Source organism: Lutra lutra, chromosome 12 (assembly GCF_902655055.1).
Source record: "Lutra lutra chromosome 12, mLutLut1.2, whole genome shotgun sequence".
Classification (NCBI taxonomy): domain Eukaryota; kingdom Metazoa; phylum Chordata; class Mammalia; order Carnivora; family Mustelidae; genus Lutra; species Lutra lutra.
This window is the reverse complement of record NC_062289.1, coordinates 35,422,916-35,438,188: the sequence shown is the minus strand read 5'-3', so window position 1 is coordinate 35,438,188 and position 15,273 is coordinate 35,422,916. Positions and strand designations below refer to the sequence as shown.

The 15,273-nt window shown below is 40.7% G+C and overlaps 1 long non-coding RNA gene across 1 annotated transcript in view; it reads right to left on the bottom strand.

The window, feature by feature from the left end:
• Positions 1-14,634, bottom strand: part of LOC125082584 (uncharacterized) — a 68,015-nt gene extending 53,381 nt beyond the window's left edge. Inside the window, exons 1-2 of the long non-coding RNA XR_007122016.1 lie at positions 14,493-14,634; positions 10,013-10,147 (exon numbers count right to left, since the gene is read on the bottom strand). This is a non-coding gene — a long non-coding RNA (uncharacterized LOC125082584). The remainder of the gene's footprint in view (positions 1-10,012; positions 10,148-14,492) is intronic.
• Between the last annotated feature and the right edge of the window lie 639 nt (positions 14,635-15,273).

The following is a 15,273-nucleotide window of genomic DNA, read 5'->3' as shown; positions in this document are numbered from 1 at the left end:
ATGCCTCTAGTCTGTGCTGGATATTGTTGGGGATATGGCTCTGGCTTTTAAGAAGCTTATATGATCTTTTAGGGTGATAAGACTCAAACTGTAATCAATGACGGTGCCGCTGTTTACTAGACCCCGAGGACTGTAGACAACCAGGGGAGAGAGGGGCTCTGCAGCTTGGAGTAGCTGGGAGAGGCCTGCTGAAGGAGAGGTAGTTGTAGTTAACCTTGGAAGCCGGATGTTGGAGGAAGATTAGTGCATTTTAGAAGGGAGAAGAGTGTGAGCCAGGGTACTAAGTGGGTGAATTGTGGCTTTTAGAGGGTAGCAAGGAGTGCAGCCATCTTAAAGCACAGATTATGGTCACCCATGGGATTCCATGAATTCTTAAGCTTCCGTGAATACTCTCCTAGCCCTGTCATACACACACAAACACTGTTTCAATCAGTCCAGCTAGGTGGATTTGCCTCTGCTCATTCTTGTGGTAATTTGCCTTTGTGAGGCTGTGTTCAGGGAGTTGAGCTTTTAGGCTCCTAGTTCAGGGGAGCAGATAAGGACAAGGTGAGGCTCCACCCTTCAGAACTCCACTGGATCCCCCAGGAAGCTGCTGGATCCGGGACCTGCCTGATTGCTGCCCCTAAAGCCTCATCATTTTGTCCAGAGGTGCCATTGCTGCAATTACAATCCAAACCCAGAGTCAATTACTCACTGTGTGAATCACCCCCAAAAGATTGCTTTTTCCTTTTCCATTAGTATCACACATAATTGCACTCTGTATGGTTCCTAAACTCTTATTCCTGACTTCAATGTCCATGAGGATCCAGGGTGATTATAAAGTCCCTTCATCTCCTATCACTGACCTCACTGACACTTCCCATAAAGTTCTTTTACTATTTTCTTCATTAGCAACACATCCACCTCCTACCATTAATTTTTCAGCTCCTTGTGAGGAAAGAATCACTGTGTTTTCCCTGCTGTTTTTTCCATATGTTCCTCCTTCCTTCTTTTTCTTTGTCTCCTTATTAATGGGGAATGTTAACACCCATGTACCCTAAAGTTAGTCGTCAATATGGTTGATTTTAATGAATCAGCTTTCTCTTTTATAGCCACTATCAACTGCAGACCCTGTGCTTCCCCATCTCTTGGCCCACAAGATCACCACAAGGTGCCCCAGGGCATGACCTCTCTCAGGCTTTCTCTCTGACTCATTCCCAAGACACAGCTCACCCCTGCTTTCCCTCTCCTCCTGCCCTTCAGGGTGGCTCTCCTGGGTATCACCTGCCTGGAGGCTTATGAAATGAGATCAACCAATTCATCATAAATAATTTAACATCTGTTAACTACCATGACATGGATTACCAAAGGTGAGTCATGGCAAGTCTTCCATAGCATGAGAGATGGAGAATGAGAAGAAGCAAGAAGAATGTTGGGTAAGGTATCAACCTAGCTAGATGATGGAAGGGAACAGACAGTCCTCCAGCTGCTCTCAGAAGGGCTGTAGATACTCCATTCCATATTTGGGCCAGAACTCACATGCAAAAGGCCCAGTCTGGTAAAAAAAAAAAAAAAAAAAAAAAAATTTCATTAGTAGGGAATTTGGGGCAGTGGCAATATTTCAAGAAAATCAAAATAGTAGTGGCTCTTAGAGACATATCATGTGGAACCCACCTACCAGAAGAAGAGTAAAAGGGGGCTGGGGCATTCAAAGGGCAGTCAGAGCAGGAGCATGACACAACATAGAGTGTGAATAATCCAGACAAACAGGTGAACTTCAGGTCAGGGCCCAGGGCAATGAAGGTCTGGCAGCCTGAGCCAAGGGACAGTCCCTGAGAAGGAGCAAGCAGAGCAGGGCATTGGAGCAGCCATACAGGGAGTGTAAAGGTGTTCAGAGAGAAGAGCCAAGACCAGAGTCACTTAGCAGTTTCATTAGTTTTTTCCTCCACAGCTGAAGTCTAGTCTAATTCAGGAGGGTTTGTTGTGTTCTGTTTTTTTGCAAATTGCCATCATCAAATCTTTTTACTTTAGTTTCTACAAAGGGAAAAAAGAAATAATTGTTCTTTTGTGTTCATATTTTATCAGTTTGCATATTATTTCATTAAAATGTGTCATTTTATTTTAAAGCCCCAAATGCCAAGAATATGTTTGGTCATCAACACAACTTGGGAATATGGAATTCACAGGTGGGAACAGAAGGATGTGGGCAAACCAGAGCCTTGCCTCCCCATCACACACTGTTAGTATGCTCCGGGTGTAAGAGCAAACACCAGTTAATCAATCCTAAGCGTGAGGTAAGTGTCATCTACTATCCCCCACTCTACTGACTCTCAGCCAGAATAAGAAGTAAGGAGCATAAGGTCCTGAAGGATGAGGGATCAAGAGTTCAAGGAGGGGATGTGGCTGAAGGATTAAGCATGGTAAGAATGGTTTATAATCTCATACGTACCTATAAGTGTGTATACAGATGTGTGTGCGCATGTGCACATATGTATGGTGGGAGTATTGCAAAGAAATAACTTCTGATGTTTGTGAACTCATCTGCGAGTGAAGTGGTGAAGTTAGAGACCAGATTATAAAGATCTAAGGTGTATTTAAATGGCATGGAAGTAGAGCTAGGAGGTGCTAATCATACTTCTAAGGAATTAGGTGCCCAGGTAAAGGAGAATGATAGGGAATTCAGTGGAGGAGCAAGGGGAGATCAAGACAGATTTTTCTATGTAAAGAAGTCAAGGTCATATTTATAGCTGAAAGTAGCATGCCGACTAGAGGGATATTGGAAGATGAGGAGGAAACAGAATAAAGTGAGGAAGCAGAGAAGATGTGCTACAAAAACAAAGACAAAGAATTCAAATATCAGCACACTAGATGAGCAGGAGAAGCACAAAGACAAAAGCAGCGAGGGATGTATTAAAAACCCCAGCACAGAATTCTGCAACCTCTCCAGAAGAGAATGCAGATAGACAGATGATAGAGAGATGGATGGATGGATAGATGGATGGATAGGAACATTTCTCATGCAGTGAGGTTAGTGGGGATAATATGTGTACAGTGATAATAAAAAAGAGGGAATAACAACTGTTTAGGTGGGTCAAGAAAGGCTTATCAGATAAGGAAAATATTGAAATGTAGACTAAAATATGAAATGGAATTAACCAGGCAAACTAATGGGAGGGAAATTCTGGCCAAGGAAATAACAAGTTCAGGCTCACAGAGGTGGAAAATGCAGAGTTTTGACTAGAGGTTTGGTGTGGCCTCTGAGCAGTGTACTTGGGGAGGGGGACAAAGCTGAAGCTGGACAGGCTGAAGCTGGAGGAGTTGGCAGGGACAAGATCTTATTTTAAAATTTTTATTCTTACGTTAAGGAGACTGGATTTTACCCTATAGTTGGGGACCTCTGTCTGGCATTGATTTTGGAAACTCTGATTCACGTCTATCGTGGAGTTACAGACATGATGCAATGGAGGAGACACTTGGTAACCATAACATTCTTCTCATGGCATAAATTTCTGTCCCCTGTTTTGAGGAGGTCTTTCTGCAGCCTCTTAAAGAGACATTCAAGATTTGAAGCATAAAATGGAAAGTCCTTGTTCCATAATTTAGGCCTAATGAGAATCCTCAAAAGATGTATTTTTTTTCTGATCTAGAAAATAAGGTCAAAGTGATGTACAGGGTTAAAATGTACAGGCTAACTTTATGTACAATAAAGCATTTTTAATTTTCAGAAAGAAGAAAGAATGGGGAAAATAACAAGGAGGCTTTTGTCTGAGATCCCAAGGCAGACGTAAAAGGCTGGAAGAGAAGATAAATATGAGCTATTGGCAGAGAAGGAGAATTGCTCTCCTTAACCCAGACAGGGAAGAATGCGTCCTAAGGAAAGAAGGGTTTAGTAAGACTTTCTGAGGCTTCTGAGGCTCCTGTGAGTTTTCTTTCCTTTTTTTTTTTTTTTTAAACATCGACCAGAAAGCTTTGTTGTCTAGGAAAGGGTAAAAGGATGTCTGGCTGAATTGGAATTGACAAAACTAGGCAACTCGGAGAGGGCAGTCTCAGGAGCAGCCTTTAACCACAGAAGAGAGATTGAAGGCGATGCAATCGATGGAGCCGGGACGGGCACAGGAGGAAGATGATGAAACCCATCAAATTTGATCACTGGGCAGGAGTGGTCAGCGTCAGCTTCCTCAGCAAGGGTCACTTGATGTCAGCTTCCATTCAGGGGCTTTCACCTCCCCTGCTGATTACTTTCTTAGGATCATAAAGTTTGAGTGTCGAGAGAGAATAGCACATGCTGCCTGCTTCGAAATTCTTTCTGGGACTGGAACATCTTTCACTCATTGTGGCTTATGTGAGTGGGTTTGCTGGTCTCACTGGTTACAGAGCTGCTGGTTCAGCTGCCTTGAGTGCTTGACTGGTATGACCTCCCTCCCTGAAGACACATTCATTCGTTCATTCGTTCGTTCTTTTGTTCAGTCAAAATGTATTCCTATATTCATGGTGGGTTTCAGGGAATCTGGCTACAGATCCTTTGCAGTTTCTTTCATCAAGAGGTGGGGTCTCTTTCCCCTGACTGAGCACTGGATTTGGCCTAACCTGAACAGGGACGGGGAGAGACATATGGAGAGACACCCCAGCTCCCCACCGTCCCTGTTGCCTCCACCATGTCTGAGGCCAGACACCTGGGCAAAGACAGCTGACTCCATGTGGAGAGAAGTGGACTCAGCTGCACCCAAACCCAAATGCTAATCCAGAGGGTCTTTAGCAAACAAAGGGTCTCAAAATAAGCATTTAAACCAATGCTTTTTGAGGTGGTTTATTATGCAACACCAGCTAACTGATATGCATGGAAGGATCCACTTGGGAAGACTCGAAGTGAAAGGGATAGAGAAATCCCTTCTGCCGAGTCTCTCAGGGAAGCCAGAGGCTCACCAGAAAAGTTTAAGGAGAAGATAGCTATCTTAAAACTGTCCTAAAAAATGACCTATGAATATCAAGAATTCAATCATAGCATTCAGGCAGAACTTCAGATAAATGTTGATTGCACTTAGAAACATCCATCCAAATGATTGCATTGTAACAAAGAAACAATGGTATGCATGGCACCTATCAGAAGCTAGGCAATGTAGTGTTCTGTGTCCCTAGAAGAAAGAGATGTGGAATGTGTTTTGGCATCTCTGGAGTGATAGGTACGTGTCTGTAGCAGAGTGGGATACCTCTGGCTATGAACCTGATTATATCTTGAGGTCACACCCTTTCTCTCCTGCTGTTTCACTTTCATCAAACAATTCTAGGATTATGATTTGGCTTCCAGCATATACTTGTCCACAGGAGAGAACATGCTTATCCATAAACACTGACATCCCATCTACTTAATAGTTATATTTCTCATTGTAAATTAATGAATTGGGCTTCTGTGTTTATAGACTGTATCAGTAAGCTTGATTAATGCATTTGTTGTGCTACACATCTGATTTCAAGCCTGTAAGCCTACGGTGCAGAGAATGGTAAATTCACGAAACACATGCTCACTTTTCTTGAATACCTGTCAAGCCCCTCTACCGGCAATACTTGACCTCATTTGCACCTTTTCTTCAAACTGTAGCAAGGCCCAGGTCTCCTAATACTCAGACCAATGCTCTTTTCACCTCTCCATTTGGGTAGTTATAATGTTAGCTACTGTTTCTTGAGGGCTCACTAAGTACTAAGCATTGCTCTTTGGGCTTTTCATGGATTACTTCATCCAAACCTCACAATGATTACGGGAGTAATGTATTCTAATTTTATAGATGAGGAAACTGAGAGCCACAGAGCTTAGTGACTTTCACATTGGTAGAAGGAACAGAGCTGAGACTCAGCCCTAGGAAGTATGATTCAGAATACTTACCCACGACCACCAAGCTACATCACTTATCCAACTAGGGATGAGGCTGTCTTTTTTTCATACCTCTTCTCTTTAAGAAGAAACCCAGAACATCTCCGTTCATCAGATTAAGTCCAAAGTCCTCTATATGGCTTTAAAGGCATTCTCTAATCTGATCTAAATCTATTGATAGAACTTCAGCTCCTATGTTTCATTTAACCTTAACAATTACTTGAAGTGCTTTAAATGCCAGACATCAAGCTTCATGTTGATAGACAAAAAAAGATGAATAAAATAATTTATAACTGAAATAGGCAGATGAAACACAAACCTGTGAAAATATAACTAACAAAACAAGGCAGAAAGTAAACGATACCATGAACACTTATAGCAAAAGAAACTCACTTCTGCATTGGGGATGCTGATGACTTAGACAAGAGATAGGGTATAAGGTCACCTCAATGAAGATTGTACTAGACTGAGAGGAAGAAGAAAACAATTCGTTACAGATAAGAAGAACAGTATAAGCAAAGACAAGATCTTAAAAGAGCCATGGTCATTATGGGAACAAAAATGTACAAGTGTGATAAGAACAAGGGCTATGATTGCAATTGATGGTGAAAAAAAATAGATCACACCTGGGTTGTGGACAGGTTAAGAGATTTAGTGAAGATCTGATCTGAGAAGAGAAATTACATATTGTGATTTTTTTAGCACATTCACAATGAATTGATTGTTGAAACCTTGAAAACTGGGAGATCTTCACTGTAGACTTCCAAAGGGGATTGGTGGTTGAGAGGACTATCCTTTGGCTCCCTGTTCCTACCTGATAATCTGGCAACACTGAGGGAGAATAGTGAGATACCATGCACACTAACTAAACTGGTTTCCTATGCTGCATTCTGGGTCTTAACATTCACTTGAAATGCTCCTTAGTTGATTTCCAGGGTCACGTATGTTTGTGACAGACCTAGTATATATCCCTCTTAACTGTAAAGCTTAAGAATATATTAAAGGCTTTGAAAATTTCTGCTTCACAAAAATGTGTTTAGCTCTATTTAGTATATTTTTTGTTATTGTTATGGAATTTCTCTTGATTCTTGTAACCACTATCACCATGACATGGATTAGGGTTCCCTTCTGTTGAAGATTGGGAAAACTTCCGTTTAATTGATGTCCTTCATGAAATGAATTATACAATATATCTAATTGCTTTTGGGGACAGAAGACAGAGCACACTACTAGCAATGTGGTAGCTGAGTCCTGTACCCTGTGACTGGCCTATAGTATGACTTTGTATAAATAATGGAATTGGGTCAACATTCCCTGACGGATGAAGGGGCTGATGACTTCTGATTCTTATCCAATAAGCACCACAGGATTTAACTAACATACTGATAATTTTGTATGTACAAGAATAGTTACTTGCTTTATAACTAAAGTTTTAGTCTGAATACTGAACCAAGTCAAGACTGTATTACTGTTATGAATAGATAATATATCTATACCATCTTCTCTGGACTCAAGTGACCAGAAAAAGCATGGCTTCTGCCTTAGCCCCTCCTCTTGAGTGACCTAAGAAAAGAAGAATGAACCTTAAGAATAAAACAACATATTCCTACCACCAGATGCCCTAAAAATGACTGGTGCAAAGGTCCTGGATTTGGCATCTGGGAAACACCGAGGGCTCAGGGATTAACTCTGTATTGATTGGGGCAAGTCAGGTCCCTTCCATTTGTTGCAGTTATATCACATTTGGAAAGAGGATTTTAGACTAGATCAGGGTCACCACTCCTCTCTTGATCTAACTCTGTATGACCACACTGCACAAAAGCATTACTATACTCTCATGGCCATGAAGAAGGGAACTTTTGGGAATGATGGAGAGTTTGGAATCCTACTTCTTTCTGAAGAGACTTTGTTCCTTATCTTACCTCTTTCCTCATGTGTGTAAACTTTCACTACAGCAAAGAGTCCAAATTTAGCTTTTGAGTATGAGACCAGAAACTTGGAGGTTTTTATGACTACTATCCTAGTAAGTCTCCAAAGCCCATCTCCAGTGATTTGAGCCCTGTTTGCCTTCTCTGGACCATTTATCCACTCCACTTTTGATACCAGTGTACCACCTTTGAATTCACCTCCTAACTACAGAGGGTCTGCCATATGCGTTCGCGAGCTCCAGAATTCAGAGACCACCAAGCCTCGGCTGCTCTAAATCCCCAAAGAGACAACGCCTACCCCAGAGCTCCAAATAAAGAAATGTAAAAACTGGTTTGGGCAGCTTCAAATATAGTGACCTCAACTTGTCTTTCAGTTTTTTGTTTTTTTTTTTTTTTCCTTTAGGTAAATTACCAACAGACTAATGGTTGGGAAGGTTTGAAGAGAGTTAGAAAGGTGGGAATGTAACATGCAAAGGGAATGGCCCCGTGGATAACAGTCTTTAGGGGAGGGTCTGGTTAAAAAAATGTGCCAAGTTTAGGAAGTATAGCAATTTTTTAATTCTTTATTGTTGCTTCACTAGGACTGAGAAATCTTCTCATGGAGTGGGCAGTGAGATAGTCAACCAACTCCAGGAATGCCAATATGTCAAAAGGAAACCTTTTCCCTTCAGCAAATAAAATATTAAGAGGGCTCAACGAAAGCCAGTGGGAAGTGGCCTGGAGAAGATGAAAAATTAATTTTAATGCATGGGAGACTAAGTAATTCACTTATTTCACAACCTCAATCAATTTTAATATTTTAGTATTTAATGTGAATGTGGTGCCTCTCCAATAATATTTTAAAAGTTGTTTCTCCTTTTTGGGTTTTGTTCTACTAGTGCTTTCTATTTCCTTAGCCATTTTTCTTCGTGTCTTGATAGGGAGGTTCCGGTGGATTTTACATTACTCAAGGCAGGTATCTACCCTCACCTATTCTTACTAGTTTTAAAAGTTATAAAATTACCAAATAGGGAGCCAAGGCAGTGGGGAAGACCCCAAATCAGCTTTTAGGCAGACTGATTTTTGGAGAGGCCACTGAACCCCAAGAGCCTCTTAAGTCTTCCGGGACAAGCCATTGTGTGGAGAGCAAAATGGAGTCATTTAGTCATTAGTTGCTCAGATATCAGCCCAAGAGGGGAAGCTGTCTGCCTTTCTCCACAATTTAGACACTTATCTTACAAATTCACCAAGCTCCGTGATTTCTGAACAATGCCAGCTGTTAGGGAGTCATTTCCCTGGCATTTTCCCCATAATTTGATTTGAAAGGAAAAGATTAAACTCAGTCCGACCCAGAACTGTCAGCCCAATGCCCTCAAAGAGTTTGACAGGAAAAGAAAAGAAAAGAAAAAAAAAAAAAAAAAACCAACCTTGCAGACTTTTAGATGAAGAAATCACCTGTACCTGTGCATTAAGGAGGACAGTAAAGCACAGTCCATAGGCCAGACAATGAATGTGGATAGGACCAACCATGGAGATTTCTCCTCCCAGAAAGATGGATTAAAGTGAAGGCTAGGCGGGGCCTGTGTGGCTCAGTCTTTCAGCGTCTACCTTAGGCTCAGGTCATGATCCCACGGTTCTGGGATCTAGCCCCACAAGGGGCTCTCCGCTAGGTGGGAAGCCTGCTTCTCCCTCTCCCACTTCCCCTGCTTGTGTTCCCTCTGTGTGTCTCTCCATCAAATAAATAAAATCTTAAAAAAAAAAAAAAAAGTGAAGACTGCATTCACTATCCCTGATGTCTACCTTTTGTGTAATGTTAATTTTAGGAAGAAAGTTTAGATTGCATTTAAATGGTGATCTGCTGGTACTAGTATGCTAGCTTTTTTTTTTTTTTTTTTTTTTTTTTGACAGAGAGATCACAAGCAGGCAGAGAGGCAGGCAGAGAGAGAGGAGGAAGCAGGCTCCCCGAGAGAGCAGAGAGCCCGATGCGGGGCTCGATCCCAGGACTCCGAGATCATGACCTGAGCTGAAGGCAGCAGCTTAACCCACTGAGCCACCCAGGCGCCCCATAGTATGCTAGCTTTTTAAAGGTAGTTATAACAACCAAGTTTTCCAGATTGTGGTGATGCCTCTTCCAATTCAGTAATAAGCATTCTATTTATTTTTCCAGATCTGGTAAGTACAAGTGTCAGAATGTTTATACTTTGTTGAATACTTTTACTTAATTTTCCTCTCACAAGAATGATTTAGATGATAATCTTACCTGTGCTTCTCTGGTAAGATCATTGATTCCTAAAGAGGTTAACTTGTTCGAAGTGCAGTAGCTAATAAATGCTATAGCTGGGTTTGGGTCTAGCTTCAAATCCTGGAGACTTTGTCAATGTATTATGCATTCTCGCTGTAAAAGACAGTGAAGAAATGTTATAAAAATTCTAATCCAACAGTATGGTTTTTCACTTCTACTATTGTTCATATTTTTTCAAAATATGCATGCTTTAAAATATCCTTTTTTTAAAAAAATATTTTATTTATTTGACATAGAGATAGATCACAAGTAGGCAGAGAAGCAGACAGAGAGAGAGGAGGAAGCAGGCTTCCTGCTGAGCAGAGAGTCCAATGTGGGGCTGGATCCCAGGACCCTGGGATCATGACCTGAGCTGAAGGCAGAAGCTCAACCCACTGAGTCCACCCCAGGCGCCCCCTCCTTTCTACTCTTAAAAGCTACTGACAACACCAACGCCTTTTGCTCCTGTGGGCTATACTTGTCAGTATTACCAGTATTAGATCCCAGGATGTTGAGATCATGATCTGAGCCAAAGGCAGAGGTTTAACCCACTGAGCCTCCCAGGTGCCCCTAAAATATCCTTCTTCTTCTTCTTTTTTTTTTTTTTAAAGATTTTATTTATTTACTTGACAGACAGAGGTCACAAGAAGGCAGAGAGGCAGGCAGAGAGAGAGAGGAGGAAGCAGGCTCCCCACGGAGCAGAGAGTCTGATGTGGTGCTCAATCCCAGGACCCTGGGATCACAACCTGAGCCATAGGCAGAGGCTTTAAACCACTGAGCCATCCAGGCACCCCCTAAAATATCCTTCTTGAACTTGACTCCATTGCCCTTCTGCCCAGGGCTATCTCTCAGTTTATTAAAGGACACTTGGAGGATACCACCATTGCCTCTGTTAATACCACCTCTCAATGTAGGAGCAACTCAAATATTTCTAATTTCTTTTGATAAGTAAGTCAGTGTTTAATATCAAGAAATGTATTATATATTCCATAACATAACACAACATATCTTCCCGTTTAAAAATAATCCAATTTGCCTTATTTCACAGGTGAAGAACTAGACCTAGACATGAACTTCCCAGCCACAGAGTTTATTGGTGGCTAAACTGGGGCTGGATCCAGGACTCGTGTACCCCAGTTCCTTGATTGTCCCAATGTTACATTACAAAAGCATTAATACTTTCATTTTACATCACTTCCTAGAGTAATGAGACCCATAGATGTAAATATATATGTTTATACATATGTATTTATGCATATAAATTTTACCATGTACATTAGCACTTCTATTTTTCCTCCTGTCCCCCTTTTTTATGCAACATTTCATATATCTTCGATGTTTTCAACAATTAAGACTTAAAGTTTCCCTGTTCCTTCATTCACATCTGTGCATAGGACAGTTCTGACAAAACATTAAGTCTTCATTAATTATTTAATGATTGATTAATCCTCTTTGAGGTGAATTTGCAGGTATTTATAATTTTAAATTCCTCAGTATGTCATTTTTATTATTTCCTATCTATTTGTTTTTTATTGGTAGACTTCCATCAAACTCTGAGGTCATCTTGTGCTGAGACACTGAAAGCCATATTCCAAAAGCAACTAGGGCACCACAGAATTTGGTTCTGTTAATAGCTCATTTGACATTGCTGAAAGTTACTCAATCTAAATTTCCATTCCCATATGCCAACATGTCTCCCAATGATCAAAAGAAATGAAACTGCAGTAAATAACAGAAACACTTGACTTAAAACCCAAGGGGGTGCCTCTGCCTTCATTTTGAGTCCTCCAAATTGGTGTGAGGGAGTGGAGACTTGGTGGGAAAGGAGACACCCACAGGAAGTGGTCAACTAAGAAAGTATTAAGGGGAGATGATATGAAAAAAAAGGATAGTAGAGAGACTCCAGATTTTAATAGGGGTTTCCATTTGCTTAGGTTCCTAAGTAATTTATTTATTAAGCAATGTGGAAAGATAGAATTTTGTCTTTCAGAATTCCCAGAGATTGAAGGGCAGGTCAACCAACCTAAAACTACAAAGCACAAATCATTCCACCTAAGGGTAAGTGTGTGCATATGTGTGTGTGTGTGTGTGTGTGTGTGTGTGAGAGAGAGAGAGAGAGAGAGAGAGAGAGTGTGTGTGTGTGTCACATAAATAACATTCTTGATTCATTTAACTGCTTTGTACCTGAAAGGACACAGTATGTCTTATAGAGATTCACAGACTATAACAACATAAGATATTATGAATGGATAAGAACAAGAATAGAAAACAGAAGAAATTTTAAATGAAGCTAAGAATGAAGCATATATCAAATGTGTATCATACAAAAAAGTACACATTTGATGTAGGCAGGGCATTAGAACTCTAGTGTCAAAGTGTTCTGACATATACCACCTCTGTGACTTTAGACAAATTTGTTTTCTCTTGTTTAGACAAGTTGGACATGATTTTGTATGTGCTGTGTTTTCAAACACTTACAAGATGTTGTCCCTGTCCTGTAGGATCTGGCAGTCTAGATGGGAAAACAAGATTTGCTCAATGGAAACAATTAAAATTTACTCTTCTAAATATATCCTCACACATGTTTCATCTCACTCAAACCTCCATCTTTTCCTCTTTGCTTCTGGTTTAGCCAACCTGATGTCTGTACTCCTTTCCGTACCATCTCGCGGAAGGTTACAGTAATAACAAGGATGTCCTGATTTGTCACTCTTTACTTCAGATGAATAACAGGTTCTGAGTATTCCCATCATCATTGATCGGAGGGCATCTTCATCACCTTTGGCAGTAACCATCTGTTGTTGTGTTTTATGTTTCTATTATTATTTTTCTTTTGACCAAAGTCTTACCCTGTCGCAGTTTTTTTTTCCCCTCCCAGATCCTCCCTATATCTATATCATCCAGTGCCCTAGGCATTGTGTCCCTATATTACAGGCTTTGTGATTTCTATCACTCTAAGTGGCTGCATTTGCTCTCACCCCTTGGGGTTTTACTCTCATTTAACTTTGACACATATCTTCATTATCTCCCTGAGAGGAACTCCAGGGGCCTAGAATGAACTGCTGAAAGTGCCTCATACAGTTTCCCAGAGGTGGTAGCAATTGGGTGATGCAAATTTTAGAGGAGAGAATTGTTAGATGTTGAAGGAGCACAACTGTGAGGCACTCTTGGTACTCACTATTGAGAAGGAAGCCAGGGCTGGGATGACCGGGGTTGGAGAAATTAAGTCTACCCTAGGGTTCCGAGTGAGAACAGAATGCTTCTTAAGGCCCACTACCCGAAACTGAGTAATAATTCTACCTGACAAAATATGAAGTTTGAGTCCATGGTACTCTATCTAAGAGGACAAGGCTATAGAGATTTCCTGGAAGGAGTTGAGTTTCAGTTATTACACAAGTTATCGATGGCACAATGATGACTATGACACAGATCAGGTCTCATGGGACACTCAGAGGGTCATGATAAGTCCCTACTTAAATAGCTATCTGCAAGAATCTTGTGGTTTTTTTGTTTTGTTTTGTAATAGATTGGAATGAATCCACATAAGCACAGCTATGTTCTATTGCCAGGGAAGTTCCTATTTAAATATTTTAGATCATAAGTCCATAAATTTTTATATGTCTGTTTTACCTTTTTAGGAGGAGTTACTGAAAATAATTCAGATAAAAATCTGAATTTTTGAATTAAAAAAAATTGAATTGTCAACATCATTATAACAAAATACTTAGTGTTACACTTTTAACCATGGTATAATTGGGAATTTTTAAGTTAAGTAGGGCTATCTAAATCTACTGTCAATGACTCCAAGTTACAGTGATTCTTGGCTTCTTAGAAACTATTTTCATTGTTTTACTGTCATATCTATATCATAATAATAAACAAACTGAGGGTTTCGGAGGGGGGTGGGAGGTTGGGTGAGCCTGGTGGTGGGTATTATGGAGGGCACATATTGCATGGAGTATTGGGTGGGTGCATAAACAATGAATTCTGGAACACTGAAAAGAAATTAAAAAAAAGTTCATGTGTATATGAGTATATATAATATATAGTGACATATATACACTTTAAATACTTTTTTCAGTTTGTAAAAATAGATGTGACATCAATTTTGAGATTTAAAATCTCCAAAGGTCAGTGTTTTTAACGTTAAAATTCTAAGTTTATATAGTTGAAATAAGATTTTTTTAAAAGTCTTATTTATTTATTAGAGAGAGAGAGAGCACTCACAAACATGGGGAGCAGCAGGCTCCCTGGCGAGCAAGGAGCCCTATGTGGGACTCAATCCCAGGACCCTGGGAACATGACCTGAGCCAATGGCAGATGCTTAACCAACTTAACCAGCCAGGTGCCCCAAGATTTTGTTTTTGTTTTTGTTTTTTTTAATGGCCCAGAGAAGTTCAGGCCATTCAGTTACCTGAGGGGTGGGTGGAGCGTGTACAGAGAAGCTCTTATCACCCACCTTTTCACTGTCAACAGGCAAGTCCAAATGCAGATTCTCCTCCTAGTCTTGGGAAAATAGATACAGTTGGGGAAGAACACCACTTTCCTGAATCCGAAAACAATGCTGATTGTGAATTTCACAGCAAGCCAGGTGATCTGATACCGTGACTATGGTGCTTTTCCTGAGGCTCTGGAATTTTGTGCCTTTGCACCATCCCATTTAGTAATTCCAAGAGCACTGATTGCTATTGAGGCATGGGATAAAAACATGTCTGGGTGTCTCAATCTCATGTTTGTCTCGGGATCAAACATTAAGAATTAGACAAGTCCTAAGAGATAAATCATTGGAATAAAAAGAATGTTGACTGTTGTTTTGCTTATACTCCGACTGAGATGGGAATTAGAAGACCAGCACTACAAAGACGTCTGGAGTCAGCAGTGGAGCAGACAGGTAAACATCATACACAATAGAAGTGGCAAGACTAGAACTGAAGAGTGATGCCAAGGATAAATACTGGCTCTCTGATAAGGGGATGCCAAGAACTCAGTGGAAAAGTGCCACAATCAGCGTTAGGAACTAGGAGGTGAAATCAGAAAGCTGGAGGGAATATGAGACTCAAGAAGTTAAGAATAATCTGTTACAGAGGATTTCCTTGGAGCCTGACTAGTGGGCAATGGTCTTAAACCTGTCCCTTCTCCATTCATGCCATAGGCCCTCCTTGAAGCTGGTTCAAAAAGAGTTCCACGTGGAATTTTTCAAACATCAGTAGATAGCAGCCTCTCCTGGAAGCCTTGTTAAA